Source organism: Phocoena sinus, chromosome 3, assembly GCF_008692025.1.
Source record: "Phocoena sinus isolate mPhoSin1 chromosome 3, mPhoSin1.pri, whole genome shotgun sequence".
NCBI lineage: Eukaryota > Metazoa > Chordata > Mammalia > Artiodactyla > Phocoenidae > Phocoena > Phocoena sinus.
In genome coordinates, this window is record NC_045765.1 from 10,204,111 (window position 1) to 10,221,955 (window position 17,845).

A 17,845-nucleotide genomic window follows, 5' to 3' on the forward strand; every position below is an offset into this window, starting at 1 on the left:
ATTTGGCTGTGCTGGGTCTTAGTTGCAGCACACGGGACCTAGTTCCCTGACCAGGGATTGAACCCGGGCCCTCTTCATTGGGAGCACAGAGTCTTAACCACTGGACCACCAGGAAAGTCCCATAAGTCTCTCTTCTTAATTCAAATTCTATTCACCAACTACCAGTCAGAAGGAAAGACAAAAAGCAAAGAGGAAAATCATAATTTACGTAAGAGTATACTCTGACAACCTTTCCATACATAAAAATTTATTCCAAGTCTTTAATAGAATGGAAAACTGAAAAAGGCTCCTATACCCACCACCCCCCAAAAAGGATCTTTCTCAGTAAAAAAGGTGTAATATATATAATAGATTAGGGGTATACAGGAACTGCGACCCAAGGCCAGTAGAAAAATCCCAACAAATACCAAACTGCCATTTTCAATGACCCTTTAACAGAGAATGAACAGAATATTATAAAAATTTAAGCCTACCTGCATATTAGAAATACATTTTAATTCATCCATGGATCCAACAGACTTCAAAACAGAAAGAGATAAAAACCATCTGATTAAACTCAAAATCACTACCTTTAAACCTTATGTACTATTGTTGAAAGACAACTTACAGAACTCACATTAATATTTATTTTTGAAATTCGTAGAGATCCTATGTCCAAGGATACACTTTAAGAAAGATCCTTGCTAAACACAGCATATTTAAAAACTTTTAAAACAACTCTTTCATACTGAAGGTTTTCTGGAACATTAGGCATGGATTACTTTCCATCAAGTTATCTCATGTTACATTTATACCTCTTCATAGGAGTTTTCACGTCTAAGGATGTGGGCCAACTGAAGTGTTTCCCAAGCTGTTTACAAACAAGAGGTTTTATCTAGTGAACCTTTTCATGCCTTCGTAAATTACTGTGATAAAAGAAGGCTTTCCCACATTCTTCACATTTATATGGTTTCTCTCCAGTGTGCAGTCTCATGTACCATCGAATGCTTGACAGAGAAATGTAGGCTTTCCCACATTCCTGACATTGATAGGGTTTCTCTCCAGTATGAGTTCTTTCATGCACTTGAACATAGGTGGAACTGAACGTTTTCCCACATATTTTACATTCATAGGGGTTTTCTCCAATGTGGGTTCTTGCATGATTTCGAAGAGAACTGTGAGTACTAAATGCTTTAGAACATGTTTTACACACATACCGTTTCTCTCTAGTGTGAGTCTTTTCATGTCTTTGAGAAGAACTGGTAAAAAACAATGCTTTCCCATATTCCTTACATTCATAGGGTTTTTCTCCAGTGTGATTTCTTTCATGATTTTGTAAACCTTTTTGAGAACTAAAACTTAAACCACATTGTTTACATTGATAGGGTTTCTCTCCAGTGTGACTCCATTCATGGATTTTAAGAGAACTGGGATTAATGAACACTTTCTCACATTCTTTACATTTATAAGGTCCATCTCTAGTGTGTGTTATCATGTGATATTGGAAGGTTTTGTACCATGTACAGGTTTTCCCACACATTTTACACTCATAGGGTTTTTCTCCAGTATGGGTTCTTTCATGCATTTGGAAACCTTTTTGAGAACTAAAACTTTTACCACATTGTTTACATTGATAGGGTTTCTCCCCAGTGTGACTCTTTTCATGTATTTTTAGAGAACTAGGATTAAGGAATACTTTCTCACACTCTTCACATTTATAAGGTCCATCTCTAGTATGTGTTATCATGTGATATTGGAAGGTTTTGTGCCAGGTGTAGGCTTTCCCACATTCCTTACACTCATAGGGCTTTTCAGCAGTGTGGGTTCTTGCATGATTTCGAAGAGAAGTGGCACTACTCAATGCTTTAGAACATGTTTTACACACATACGGTTTCTCTCCAGTGTGATGCCATTTGTGTATTTGGAAGGAACTGAAATAACTGAAGCCTTTACCACACTGCTTACATTCATAGGGTTTCTCTCCTCCGTGACTCCTTTCATGTGCTCGAAAGGTTTGTTTACATTGAAAGGCTTTTCCACACTGTTTACACTGGTAAGGTTTCTCTCCAGTGTGACTCCTTTCATGGGTTCGAAGAGAACTGTGGTATCTGTAGGCTTTCTCACAGTGTTTACATTGATAGGGTTTCTCTCCTGTGTGAATTCTTTCATGTGTTTGAATGCTTTCATGACAACTAAAGGCTTTTCCACACTGTTTACATTCATAGGGTTTCTCTCCAGTGTGAGTTCTTCCATGTACTCGTAAGGAACAGTAATAACTGAAGGCTTTGCCACATTGTTTACATTGATAGGGTTTCTCCCCAGTGTGACTCCTTTCATGTATTTTAAGAGAACTGGGATTAACAAATACCTTCTCACATTCTTTACATTTATAAGGTCCATCTCCATTGTGTGTTATCATGTGTTTTTGAAAGGTTATGAGCCATGTGAAGGCTTTCCCACATGCCTTACACTTATAGGGTTTTTCTCCAGTATGAGTTCTTTCATGTTTTCGAAGACAACTGAGAGTACTCAATGCTTTAGAACATATTTTATATTCATACAGTTTCTCTCCAGTGTGACTTCTTTTGTGTATTAGGAAGTGAAATGATTAAAGGCTTTACCACAGTGCTTACATTTATATAGCTTGTCACCATATTTTTGAAACTTTCCCAGTTCACGTTCAATGTGACATTTCATGTGTCTAGTAAGGGATGAATGATCCATGAAGACTTTTCCACATGCACTGCATTCACATGGTTTTAGTCCAGTAGTTTTCTTCTTCAGATTGAGAGATGGAATAAGGCTGAAGTGTTCTCCACAGGAACTACTGTCTTTACGTTCAAAGAGTCTCTCTACCATAGGACTTCTGGGAAAAATGAAAAGCACATTTCTAATGATTTCTTTATTGATCTTATATTTCTTGTATTTCTTATGATTTATAGGAATAGTATAGGTTTTCCACCTTGTGTGAATTGTTAGAAATTGAATATACTGAATGTACTGCAATGGGACTTCACCCTTCCTACTATTAAAAGTGATATTCAAATATAGGGTTTATTAATAATATTTGCAAGTGATCTATTTTGCAAACACCTAACATTTATGTCACATTTAAGAAAATGTTTTTGGTAGAAATTTTCTAAGAACTAAATTTGAAGAAGGGGCTATTTGTTTTGTTTGCTTGTTTTAAAATTTTCATAATTTACCAGGATTCTCACTTGAGACAATTCTTTGTATTGTGAGTGTGACTTACCTTAGGTTTCCCCCCTGGTTTTTATACTAATCTCCAATGTCATGATATTCCCATTTTTTTCCTAAAATGCAGACCCAGAAAAATTATTCCAAAATATTAGAAATTAATAAGAATTATTTGATTCTATGTCCATTGTTTAGGGTGACCAAGCCCAGCTGATATCCCAATATCCTCCCTTCCCTAATTCCACATCTTAGAACAATGTCAAGTAGCACAAAGCATTTGTTCTCTAATTGACTAGGTGAAAGAACGTCACCATCCTTACCTACTGAGGCCAGGTTCCAGAAGATTTCCTGCATCACATCTCTGTAGAGTTTCTTTTGTGAAGGATCCAGCAAAGCCCACTCCTCCAGGGTGAAGTTCACAACCACATCCTCAATAGCCAATGAGTCCTAAAACACCCAAAATATGTGTACAGTAAGATGCATGAGACTGACAGCACTAGGCATCTATATTCCATTTATAGTAAGGTTACTTATGAACCTGTTGTTTCCAAAGAGTTATTCTATGACTTGATCATGAGAAAAACTTATTCTCTCCATGCTTCCTTGTAAATTTAATGGCATCATGAATGCACGGAAATTATTTACACATTATTTCTGTGATCACATGATAACTTATACCTCATTAATGGTAGTGCCCAGAGATTGCTGGGAAACGACAGAAATGCTATACAAGTGAAACAAATATCATTTTAAAGACATTGATTTCGTGTGACAAAATTCTTTCATCTTCTCCCTTATTTTTTTTTTATATCTTTATCAGAGTATAATTGCTTTACAATGGTGTGTTAGTTTCTGCTTTATAACAAAGTGAATCAGTTATATATATACATATGTTCCCATATCTCTTCCCTCTTGTGTCTCCTTCCCTCCCACCCTCCTTATCCCACCCCTCCAGGCAGTCACAAAGCACCGAGCTGATCTCTCTGTGCTATGCAGCTGCTTCCCACTAGCTATCTACCTTACATTTGGTAGTGTATGTATGTCCATGCCTCTCTCTTGCTTTGTCACAGCTTACCCTTCCCCCTCCCCATATCCTCAAGTCCTTTCTCTAGTAGGTCTGTGTCTTTATTCCTGTCTTACCCCTAGGTTCTTCATGACATTTTTTTTTCTTAAATTCCATATATATGTTAGCATACAGTATTTGTCTTTCTGCTTCTAACTTACTTCACTCTGTATGACAGACTCTAGGTCTATCCACATCATTACAAATAGCTCAATTTCGTTTCTTTTTATGGCTGAGTAATATTCCATTGTATATATGTGCCACATCTTCTTTATCCATTCATCAGATGATGGACACTTAGGTTGTTTCCATCTCCAGGCTATTGTAAATAGAGCTGCAATGAACATTTTGGTACATGACTCTTTTTGAATTATGGTTTTCTCAGGGTATATGCCCAGTATTGGGATTGCTGGGTCATATGGTAGTTCTATTTGTAGTTTTTTAAGGAACCTCCATACTGTTCTCCATAGTGGCTGTACCAATTCACATTCTCACCAGCAGTGCAAGAGGGTTCCCTTTTCTCCACACCCTCTCCAGCATTTATTGTTTCTAGATTTTTTTGATGATGGCCATTCTGACTGGTGTGAGATGATATCTCATTGTAGTTTTGATTTGCATTTCTCTAATGAATAATGATGTTGAGCATTCTTTCATGTGTTTGTTGGCAGTCTGTATATCTTCTTTGGAGAAATGTCTATTTAGGTCTTCTGCCCATTTTTGGATTGGGTTGTTTGTATTTTTGTTATTGAGCTGCATGAGCTGCTTATAAATTTTGGAGATTAATCCTTTGTCAGTTGCTTCATTTGCAAATATTTTCTCCCATTCTGAGGGCTGTTTTTTGTTCTTGTTTATGGTTTCCTTTGCTGTGCAAAAGCTTTGAAGTTTCATTAGCTCCCATTTGTTTATTTTTGTTTTTATTTCCATTTCTCTAGGAGGTGGGTCAAAAAGGATCTTGCTGTGATTTATGTCATAGAGTGTTCTGCCTATGTTTTCCTCTAAGAGTTTGATAGTTTCTGGCCTTACATTTAGGTCTTTAATCCATGTTGAGCTTATTTTTGTGTATGGTGTTAGGGAGTGATCTAATCTCATACTCATCTTCTCCCTTATTATCCACCATTTATAGCACTCCATGAGGTAGAGGGTCAAATCTGCATGAGTTTTCAATGAATGAGTCTCCTGAGGAGACCTGGAAGCTTTTCCTCCTAGTTCTATCACCAAACATGAGAGTCCAGGGGGCCTGTAGAAATCAAACTTTTACCAAAGCCCAGCTGGCCCCACTGTTCCAAAGTCCTCCAGCCCTTTATTAGTAATTAGATGCACCTGACTGAATGTAAATCTTCTTGTGGGGAAGCACTGTTTTTAAGTTGTGTAATAATGATCACAGACTGTGTTCTTCCCTTCTCTCTATGTATAATTTCATGCAGCTAGAAAGTTATTCTAAACTTAGAGCTCAGATCTGAGGAAAAAGGAATAACAACTTAGACTGCAAAATCCCTCCACTCATGTGCCTCAGGGATTGTTCCAGCCAAACTGTAGAATACATACGGAGATAATAACCAGAATAGCTCCTTCTGATCAAACCCTGTTCCCTTGAGGAAAAGGTTAAGAGCTACAGATTGCGAGTGAGTTCACTTAAGTTCATATGGTTTGATGGTGAATTTGTCCATGATTATAAACTATGTAAAGGTTTCATCAGTGGTTTCCTCCAAAACAACATAAGGTCTCCATTCTGCAATTGCAGGACCTAATGTTTCCTGAGCAGCCATGCTAGCTGCTGCCTGGCTAACTTACGCTCTGGAGTTTATGAACCTAAAAGTTGTGATTTTCAATCTTACTAGAAGAGAATGAAAACATTTGAAAGTCTTCCTAGAGCCATGAGACAAATGACTTCAAAAGACAAACTGGTGTCTCTGGAACTGGGAAAGAGAAAATAAAGACGTTTTAAAATATGCCACAAATATTCTGTTCTTAAGCACTGTACTGAAAAAAAATGTTTCACCAGAGTGTAATGCAAAGACAAAAGGAACAAAACAGATAGAACATGCTATCCATAAATCCTAGCATAACTTTTTCTAACAGAAGATTAAAAACACACATAATGAAAATAACTGAAGGAAAAGAGAGACAGAAAGAAACAGAAGATGTAAGTAACAATCACTGAGATTTTTCTAAAATTAATGATAGACAACAACTGTAGATCCATGAATCTCAGTGAACACTAAACATGAAAACACCTAAAAAGAAGACTAAAGTATATCATACTCTAACTAGAGAAAAATCAAATGCAAAAAGAACATATTTTAAGAAGCCAGAGGGGAAAACAGACCTCAGGTATAGAGAAATTAGAATTAAACTTGACACCTTTTCAGAAAACAAACAAGCAAGAACAGAGTGGATTGAAATGCTTAAAGTTCTGAAATTAAAACCACTCTAAGAATACTACATCAAGGACAATTATCCTTAAAAAACAAGGAAGAACTGAGGACTTTCTGAGACAAAAATTGAGGGACTTTGTCATTACTACATCTACTTTGAAACAAGTGTTCAAAATTCATAAGAAAGAATACAAATGATGAAGGTGGATTAGGAGGGGAATAAATAAACATCTTTAATATTATCATATATAACAGATAAGACTTTGTGTAAAATAATATTAACAACAATGACACTGGTAATGAAAGCCTTGTGGATAAGTAAGGTAAGACAGGAGGGAATTGAGACTAGTGTGGTATGAGATACCTGTACAACCAATGAAGAGGTATAGTATTACTTGACAGAAGACGTAGGCTAATTCTAAATATATACTGAAAACTCAAGGGCAACCACCAAAAAAATGTTTTTAAATGTGTAACTGATAGGCTAAGAGAGGATTAAAATGGAGAATCAGGTAAAATGCTCAGTTAAAGCCAGAGAAGGTAGAAAAAAGGGGGAAGGCAAATGAAAGAAAGAACAAAGGCAACAAATAGAAACAGGAGAATGTGCAGTAGATATTAATCCAACTGTATTAATCACCATTTCAATCATCAATGGTCTCAATACAAGTGAAAGACAAATACAGTAATATCAGATTTTAAAAACTGTAATTGTATGTTGTCTACAAAAAACCCATTTTAAATATGGAGACACAGGTAGATGAAAGGTAAAGGGATGGAGAAAAATGCACTATGCCAAAACTAATTTTTAAAAAAGCTGGCATTGGTATATAATTTCAGATAATGGAGATTTCAGCCCAAGGAAAACTCAGCGATAAAAAGGGGCTTTACATAGGGACAAAAAGGTCCATTCTCCAAGAAGGTATAACAATCCTTCATGTGTACATACATAGCAACAAAGGGGCAAAGTACTTAAGGAAAGATGTGAAGAATGCAGGGAGGAATACATGAATCCATTATAATTGTACATGAACACCCCCTTATCACAAGCTATAAATTTCAGCAGGCAGAAAATCAGGAAGGACAGAGTTGAACTGAACAAGCACCATGAAACAACTCAACTTAACTGTAACCTATGGAATGCTTTATGCAACAAGGGCAGAATACACATTCTTCTCAACTTTACATGGAACATTCACTAAGACAGAACACATTCGGGGATAGGTAACATACCTTAACAAATCTGAAAGAAGAAAAATCATACAAACTATGCTCTTAGACCTCAAAGGCAATTAATCTAGATATCAATAACAGCAAGAGTTGGAGAATACCTGGAGATTCAACAACACCCTTAGAAATAATACAGAAGATCAAAGAAGTCTCAAGAAATATAAATTTTATTTTGAACTAAATGAAATGAAAACATAATGTGTCAAAGGATGTGGGATGCAGCAGAAGAAGTGCCTAGAGGGAAATTTATGCCATAAAACAAATACACTGGAAAAACACCAAGATGTGTAAACAATAACGTAAAAGCATGTACCTTAGGAAACGATAAAAAGAAGAGCATATGAAACGCAAAGCAAACAGAATAAAAGAAATAATAAAAATTAGAAAAAAAGTAAGGTAACTGTGGGATATCGATGGAGAAAAAGAATTTTTAACTCTTGTTCTTTTTTTTTTTTTTAATATTTATTTATTTATTTGGCTGCACCCAGTCTTAGTTGCGGTTCATGGGGTCTTCATTGCAGCATACGGACTCTTAGCTGCAGCATGCATGTGGGATCTAGTTCCCTGACCAGGGATGGAACCCAGGCCTCCTGCATTGGGAGCGAGAAGCCTTAACCACTGGACCACCAGGGAAGTCCCTAACTCTAGTTCTTTACCAAGATTAATGACATTAATAAACATCTAGTCAAGATAACTAAGAAAATAGGGAAGAGAAAAAGTACAAATATCAGAAAGGGACAGAGGGCGAAATGAAAATGAAAAAGAATTTGATAAAATCCAACATCCATTTATGAAAACAAACTACTAACAGAGGGAACTTTCACCTCCTGAGAATGAACATCTTCATGAATCCTGTAGCTAAATCTATAACATTTGTTTGTATAACATGATTATCCCTGTGCAAAGTCTGAAAGAATAAACAATGAAAGAGATAGCTCCTGGAATCAATAAGAGACTGAGATTGAGGGTTAATCAGTTGCTTTCCTATAGACCCACACAAATGCATTCAACTGAACTTGGAGAAAGATGGCAAGGAAATTCAAATGAAAAGGGAAACTTTTAAACAAATAGCACTGGAAATAACGGATATCCACATAAAACACATGCACACACACAGACACACAACAATGAATGTAGACACAGGCCTTACACATTTCACAAAAAATAACTCAAAACACATCATAGATCTCAATGTGAAATGCAAAAGTAATAAACGCCTAGAAAATAATACAGAAGGAAATGTAGGTGACTCTGGGCTTAGTGATGAATTTTGAAATATAACACCAAATGCAAGGTCTGTAAAAGAAAAAGGTATAATTTCACTTCACTGAAATGAAAACATTCCTGCTCTGAGAAAGAAAAGTGTTAAGAAAATGAAAAGACAAGTCAGAGAGTAGGAGAAAATCTTTGCAAAACATTTATCTGATAAATGACTGGTATCCAACAGATGCAAAGAACTCTTAAAGCTCAACAGTAAGAAGAAAAACAACCTAATTAAAAATGGGCAAAAGATCTGAACAAACAGCTCCCCAAAGAAGATACACCAAAAAGAAATATGCTACATGAAAACATACTCCACATCAAATGTCAATGGGAAATTGAGTAAACAACAATAAGGTATCACGACACACTTATAAATGGCTATAATTCAAAATACTCAGAATGCCAAATATTGGTGAAGATGGGAAGATAATCCTCAGTCATTGCTGAGGTGGAAGGAAATTGGTACCCTAACGATGAAAGACAGGAGCTTTCTTTCAAAAAATATACTCTTATTATGTATAGTAAGATTCAGCAATTACACTCCTTGCTATTTGTCCAAATGAATTGAAATCTTATGTTCACAGAAAACCTGTATACAAAAATCTGTAGAGGTTTTATTCATAATTGGCAAGAGTTAGAGTTAAGCAAGATATACTTCAAGAGTCTAATAAATAAATGATCAGTGCAATGAAATACTCTTTGGTGATAAAAAGAAATGAGGTATCAAGCTTTGAAAATACATGGAGGAAGCTTAAAAGTATATTGCTAAGTGAAAGAAGCCAATCTAACAAGGTTATATACTGTATGGTGCCAAGTATATGAGGTTCTGGAAAAAACAAAAGCATGAGACCATAAAAATATCTTTGGCTGTGAAGATTTTTGGCTTTTGTTTTAAAGGATTTGAGGGTTAGAGAAAGAGATGAATCAACAGGTTGAGCACAGAGTATTTTTACGTAAGTAAAATTACACTACATGTGCATAAATGATGGACACATATTGTGTATTTGTCAAATCCATACATTACATAACACAATACAAAAGTCCACACTAATACAACCTGTGCACTTTTTTTTTTTGCGGTACGCGGGCCTCTCACTGTTGTGGCCTCTCCCGTCGCGGAGCACAGGCTCCGGATGCGCAGGCTCAGCGGCCATGGCTCACGGGCCCAGCCGCTCCGCGGCATGTGGGATCCTCCCAGACCGGGGCACGAACCCACGTCCCCTGCATCGGCAGGTGGACACTCAACCACTGCGCCACCAGGGAAGCCCAACCTGTGCATTTTTAATGCATCAGTATTGGTTCAGCAATTCTAACAAATGTAGCAGTCCTACAAGATTTAAAAAACAGTGAATACTGTACGGATGGAGAAGGGTTGTGTGAGAACTCTCTATAATTTCTGTTCAGTTCTTCTCTAAACCTAAAACCGATCTAAAAACGCTGAAGTCTACACCAAAAGAAGAAGAAGACGATGACAGATCTGTACAGCTCACCCCTGAGGACTTTCTGATTTTTCCTTAGGTGTGGTGAACCATGGGTGTGCTTATCTACCAAGGCTGTCCCAATTGAGGGATGAAGGGCAGCAACTCTCCACGGAGTTCCAGTACACCCTGACAATATCTCAGGGTGTACTGTCATCCTTAGTCTATGCACTTCCCCAGACCTGTGCATTCAGTTAATCCCAAGCAACTACCCAGGGAAAGAAGGTGTTGGAGACAATGGCTCTTCCACCACCACAGTATGTTTCAAAGGACTGTTGAAAGAAATGTCATCTCTCCACCGGGAGGCATAAGCCAGAGGGCCAAGGTTCAGCTCCATCATATAACAAGTAGGTGTGAGTAGTCAGTCTGAACTGACTGGCATGCTCTTTCCAATACCAAAGCCATAACAGGCACCTCAGTGGAGCCCTCTATTTTTAAGAGATCCCAGTACCTGGAGACAATTACAGCTTTAATGGCATATTAAGATGGGACCTGGGCAGTGCCTTGCATCAGAAGCCTATGGACAACTTAAGGCCCTCCTCCAGAGAGCCTCCCATCACTGCCAGCGGGTTTAGAGGCCTCCTCATGACACTGACTGCTTTATAGAATTTAAGGAACTCACTTATGTTGGGTTTGAACTAATCTCTTTGCTGTGCCAGACTGAGACAGTGGGTGTTGTCCATCATAACCCAGAGGGTAAGGAGCTTTGTAATAGATGAACGGGCAACAGCCTCTTAAAAGTTACTTAAAAAGTTTTGGTGAGCCTTCTGGAATCTCACCACCTACTAGCTGCTTTTCCCTGTCTCTTTTCTTTCACTTTCTTTGAAGAAACTGCTCTCTAAGTAGTGACTGTCTTTTGGGCTCACCTCATTCACAGGGTATAATCATCCTCCTACTCCCCCAGTCCTTCCCTCAACACTAATGTCTGGGCAAACCCAGCTTCAGTCACACCTTCACTCTAAACACAGATAGGTTCCAACTCAGACATCAACCCAGGACCACTGGAAGGAGGGCCCCATTCTCATATTCCTGCTCCCAAGGTACAAGGTGTGGAGAGCCACCTGAAGAGTATTGCTGGGTCTCAGCAAAGCTGAGACCCCTGAAAAGTACTGCTGGGCCTCAGCAAGGCTGAGACCCTGAAAAGTGCTGCTGTGCCTCAGCAAGGCTGAGAACAATAGTGCCTGCATGGCAGGCACGGGTATGTACGTCATGGGAAAGCAAAGCTTCCCACAGCGTGGATTCTCTCAATTTCCCATGTATATAATAAAAGCTCTGAGTATTTGCTTGTATTAGTACTAATATTCCCATTACTCATGGGGGATTTTAAGAAAGGCTTCTATATAAAGTGGGAAAAACCTAAAAATCCCCCTCCAACTACACCAGCTGTTCCTACTTATTGACCTGCATATTGGATTAAAAGTAATGCTATAGGAATGTTTATATTGCAACAGCCTACGTTAATGGAAAAGTTAGATGATATATGACCAAAATGGGGAGTGCAAGATATATTTGGAGTACATTGGCACAAGGGAAGTTTAATAAGAAATAAAGTTATGATGAAACACTTTTTAATGGAACATACAGCTGCAACGTTAAAGTTAAACTGTAAACCTGGGTTGTATATTAATAAGTATAAGGGACAATAGATCTATTGTAAATATTTTTAGGAAGATCTAAAGTCTAGATTAAAGATTCAATGTTTACCACCATGGCCCCCAAACCCACCGCTTTGGCTTCCCCGTACGTGTAGTGAGTGGCCACATAAATTGTGTCCACCTGTTAGTATATATTTTTGTGTTTTATGAAAATGTATATAAATAAAATTAAGAAGTTTTAAGAATGCTTTGATGAAATGCTTTTGATTTAATGATGATTAAACATTAAAAAGCTTTAAGAGTCTTTAGGTTAAGCCAAGAGTGAGACGTGACAAGGCTTCTTACCTGCACCACTGAGGCGAAACTTACAAAGAAAAGGGCGCTGACGCAGAGTATGTGGGAGTAAAGCACTGAAGCAAAGCGAACCAAGGAAAAGGACATGACGACTTTTGAGAATTTTGAGGAAACCACAAAGGACGTTTTTTAGCCACAAGGGACAATTGCTTTCAATCACAAGGGACAATTACAGACATAATAAGAAAATTATGTAAACTGCGTATGTGAAATGCTTATGTAAAAGGTTCTTTTTGGTCTGAGAAAATGATGGTGATGATTGATAAAGTAATAAATTAAAATCAGTTTATTGTTTTGAAAGTATAAAAAGGTATAGTGTGTGCAATAAAGTTTGTCAGAATTCCTGCATCCTAAGGGGTGTTGTGTCTTCTGTCCTCGCCGACTCCGTCTCCCCTCAGGCAATCCTGTCCTGCTGAGGCTGGACCTCGGTAACAAGGGATTAACAGAAACTGCCAACTCGGAGTTCTAAGTGTATACAACCCAGGCTTGGTGGGGTCAACAATGCAATACAGGGCAGCACAGTGCACAGGAGGAGACCCCAGCAAACAGCAGCTCACAGGGCAGGAGCCTCCAGGCTTTCTTATCAGCCCGTCCAGGTAAGAAGCACTAGGGGAAAAGGGAGGGGTGAGGCTTAACTTTAAGTAGTCAAATATCAAATATGCGGATCCCAAGTAATCATTCCAAGAGCAAAAACTGTAAGGAAAACAGGCATTCGCACTGGATTGTTTGTGTATAAAGAAACGCTAAAAGGATGATGAAGTAGTAATCAAAACTAGTTATCTGAGGGTGACTGGAGTTAACAGTGGAAGAGTGTAGGAGGATATGCGGGCAGGGAGTCCTTAGATACTTTCCTCCCTTAGGAGTTTTCTACAATGGAAACTACTGCAAGATCTGATCCTTTAAACAGTAATGGCTATAAACTTGTAATCCATAAAAAATGAAAACCTCCTTTCAAACTAAAAGGACAAGGGACATTATAGTTGGTCCCTCCACTATAGTAAACAGAATGGTCCCTTAATGACCCTCCCCGTGGTCAACGCACAATCTGGAAGAGACACGGGGCTGCGGGTGCAGAGTTGCCCAGAGGGGCTCCGGGGTCGGGCTGAAGACGCCACCCGCATGGACCGGGTCCCGGCTGCCGGCTCAGCCCGCACGCTGCAAATCGGAGGGGACTGAGGTCCGCGCGGCGCTCCCGGTGGATTCGGGTCCGCAGACTCCGGAGTTGACCGCGAAGAGGCCGGTTCCGGACGCTTCCGACCAGTCCCTCCGCCCCGTCTCCGCTCCCCGGGGCAGCACACTCACCATTGCGAGGTTTCCTAGGTCTTCCTGCGTCCTTCCCTCGACTCCAACCACCAGACCAGGTCAGAGCGGAACAGAAGAGACGGAAGCTCTACCAGAGACCCTGAAGGGTAAGTAAGCCGCCAGCCCAACGCGGTGGGAAGAACCGACGTCCACGCCGGTGCGCCGCGTCACCCCGCCCACTCACCTCACCGGCCTCCTGATTGGACAGGTCCCAGTGCCCCACCCCCTCATGCCTGAGTGACAGCCTGGGAGAGGAATCCTGAGTCAGCGGAACCACTTTCCGCGGTTGGGATGGGACCTGTCCCCGCCTGGCACTTTTGGTTTGTGACAGTAAATGTTCCTGCCCCGGGATTGTCTCTGCTGTCTTTCGCAGCTCCTCGTGCACTGGGATTCCTGACTCAATTTTAAGACGGAGCAAGTACAGATAAGAGGATGGCTCAGGCCTGCCCTGCCTGGAACAAGGTTTTATGTCCTCCAGGGCTCAAGGGCTTGGTGTAAGGCTGGCTGTATGGCCATTCATGGAGCTGTGCTTCTTGTTAAGAAACGCAGACATTTAAATGTGAACTCACCATCTGTAGTAAAGGGCCAGCTCCATTTTCATCTTTGGTCCTTGACAGCGCTGAACCTTCCACCCATCCCTGCCCCATCCCCACTCATTAAGTATTTAAGGTACCTAATCCCAGCTCTCTTGGCTCTGGTAGGAGGTCTGAATCAGTCAGCTGGGTGCCAGGACAAATCTCAGTCAAACCACAGGCTGTGAGGTGTGTGCATTAACTTCTCAGGCGTACATTTTACACTGGAAGGAAATTTATTTTAGATCAGTGTTCCCTGTGTGCCTAGAAAACCTTGAAATGTCAACAGCTATTATATATATATATATATATATATATATATATATATATATATATATGGCAATTGTATTCCTATTTCCACTGACAGAAGAAAAACTATAAATTGTACTTAAAATTGGAATGCACCTAGAAACTCTTCCTGCCCCCATCTTTATTGAAATATAACTGACAAATAAAATTGCATCTAAAGATGAAAACATGATGATTCTGATACTTACACTGTATTGTATAATAGATATTTGCTGAGAGAGTGGATCTTAAGCATACTCACCATGCAAACAAAAATAAAGGGGACTAACTGAGGTGATGCATGTGTTTAACCTGGAAAGTCTTATATTCCCAAGAGATTGAACTGCAAACTCCTTTACATTGCAAAATACTTCATGCATTGATTTATTTGAACAGCTTTATGGAGACATAATGCACATACTTTAGAAGGCATCTATTAAGTGTACATTTTAATGGTTTCAGTATATTTGCAGATACACACAATTATCACAATTTTTGAGGATTTTTGTTACTTCAAAAAGAAACTCTTCTGCCCTTTAGCTATCACTGCTAATCTTCTTATCCTCCTATTCCAATCCCCCAGCCTAGAAAACCACTACTCTACTTTCTATTTCCATATTCTGCTCTTTCATATTAAAAGAATTATATATGGCCTTTTGAAGGACTTCATTCACTCAGCATAATTTCTTCAAGAGACAACTATGCGTGAATATTGCCTTCGTTTTATGTCAGAATAATATTCTACTGATTGGATAAAACATGTTGTGTTTATCTATTCACCGGTTAATTGACATTTGGATGTTTCTCCCTTTTGCTCACTATGAATCACATTACTACAAAATTCATATATAAGTTTTGATCAAATATGTGTTTTCATTTCCTTGAGCATGTACCTAGGTGGGATTGATGGGTCATATGATAATTCTAGGTTTAATATTTAAGGATCTCCCAGACCTTTATCCAGAGCAGCTTCGCCATTTTATCTTCATTCCACCCCATATGAGAGTTCAAATTTCTCCATGTATCCTCGATAAAACTTATTGCCTCATTTTTTAATTTTAGCCATCCTAATTGTTGTCAAGTGGAATCTCACTGTGGTTTTGATTTGCATGTCCTTGATGACTAATGATATCCAGAATCTTTTCATATGACCTTGAACATTTGTGTAGTTTACTTGGAAAAATGTGTATTCAGATCCTTTGTCATATTTAAATTGAATTATTTGATTTTTATAAATTGTTATGTCTAGATATTTTCATTACAAGTTCCTTTTCAGATATAAGATTGGCAAAATTTTCTTCCATTCTGTGGGCTGTGTTTTCACTCTCTTGCCCTAAAAATTTTACTTATAATTGTAGTAATATACATATACCATAAAATGTACATGTTCACCACTTTTAAGTGTATAGTTCAGTACTATGTAATACACTGCCATTGTGAAACCAATCTCCAATTTTCATCTTCCACAAACATGTTGAGATAAACAAATAGACTGCCAGTTATTTCTCCAGCAAAATATGGGTTTATCCAGGACGAGCAAAGAATTGTAATTTGGGATCTGCAACCTTGGCATGCGAGATCCCTGGAGCAAGGAGACGACTCTTTTAAAGAAGGGAAAAGGATGTTGGGAGGGCTATCGTAAACAAAGAATGATCTGAGCAACTGAGGGTTCAAAGTACAGTGGCTTTTCATTGGCTGAGTTATGACAGTTTCTCACTGGCCAAGATCTTGAGGCAAGAAGAAAAAGCCCTCCTTCTTTCTGTTGGGCTCAGCTATCCTCATAGGGTGTGATAGCTTCCCTTCTGGTCTCCTATTTAATTTAGGTTTCTGTTTATTAATTTTTTACATCCGTAAGACAACAAGTCCTCATTCTCCCATTGCCCAGCCCCTGGCAAAAACTATTCTACTTTTTGTCTCTAGGAATTCAACAACTCTAGGTACCTCATACCAATGAAACCACACAGTGCCATTTCAAGTGTTAAATATTCTGATCCAAGAAATTAGGATGTTTTCACATTTATCTTACATTCATTTATTTATGTTAACCATGCTTTGTAGTTTTCTGAATATTCATTTTGTATTCCTTTTGCTAAATTTATTCCTAATTATTTTATTCCTTTTCATCTTATTAGAAGTGTATGTCTTAGCTTCATTATATCATTCCAAGTGTATAGAAATACACTAAAAATAATTATTATATTTTGATCTTGTATATTATCACTCTGCTGAACTCAATAATGAGCTCTAATACGTTAAAAAAAAATTCTTTAGTCTTTTCTGAATAGACGATATCTCATCTGGAAATGGAAATAGTTTTTCATCTTCCTAACCAATCTTTAAGCATTTTATTGCCTTTTCTTGTATAATAGTTTTGGCTAAAATCTCTAGTACATTCTCAAATAGAAGTGGCAAGACCAGATATCCTTGTTTTGTTCCATGTCTTCAGATGAAAGCATCCAATCTTTCATCATTAAAAATATTAGCTTTGGGTTTTCCACAGATGTTCATTATGAGGGTAAGAAATTTCTTTCTATTCTGAGTGTTTTAATCATGGTGTATATCACTACAACCTTCCCTTTTTCTACTCCTTATGCTGCATACAACTGTCCTTGTATATTTCTCTCCTGGTTTTTACTTAATACTAAACACCATGGAAAATATTTAATTTCTTCTGCTCTTTAATAAAAATTGAAGTTGTTACTTTTATTTTCCAGGTTTCCAGAAAATGTGCTGGAAGTCTAAGCATATGGAAATGAAACCTGTGAACAGCAAAATGTGCTGTGGGCTTTGTGGATCATCGAAACGAGAGGCGTCCTGCTTAAAGGAAAAAACATTAAAAATTTCCCATATCTCCTTTTATACTCAATTATGATATTACATGAAATGACACAAATCACCAAAACTTATAGGCCTCACTTGAGTCATAAAGGAGATATTAAAAATATTACATAGTATACTAAACAGTAAATTTATATATTATAACTGAGGTACTGCTTGGTATCTCAGGAAATACATCAGTGTTTAGATAACAAGTAGGAAAGGCAAAAGCTGTTCCAAAGGACCAGGAGCTGGCCTGTATTCTTTGTAAGGCCAAGTCTTTTCCTGTTGAAAAGAAAAATGTCATACACCTCCTTCATCAAGGCACTCAGTG

General features: G+C 38.3%; 1 pseudogene; it reads right to left on the reverse strand.

The window, feature by feature from the left end:
* Nucleotides 1-527: 527 nt before the first annotated feature.
* Nucleotides 528-13,960, reverse strand: LOC116750497 (annotated as a pseudogene).
* Nucleotides 13,961-17,845: the final 3,885 nt, after the last annotated feature.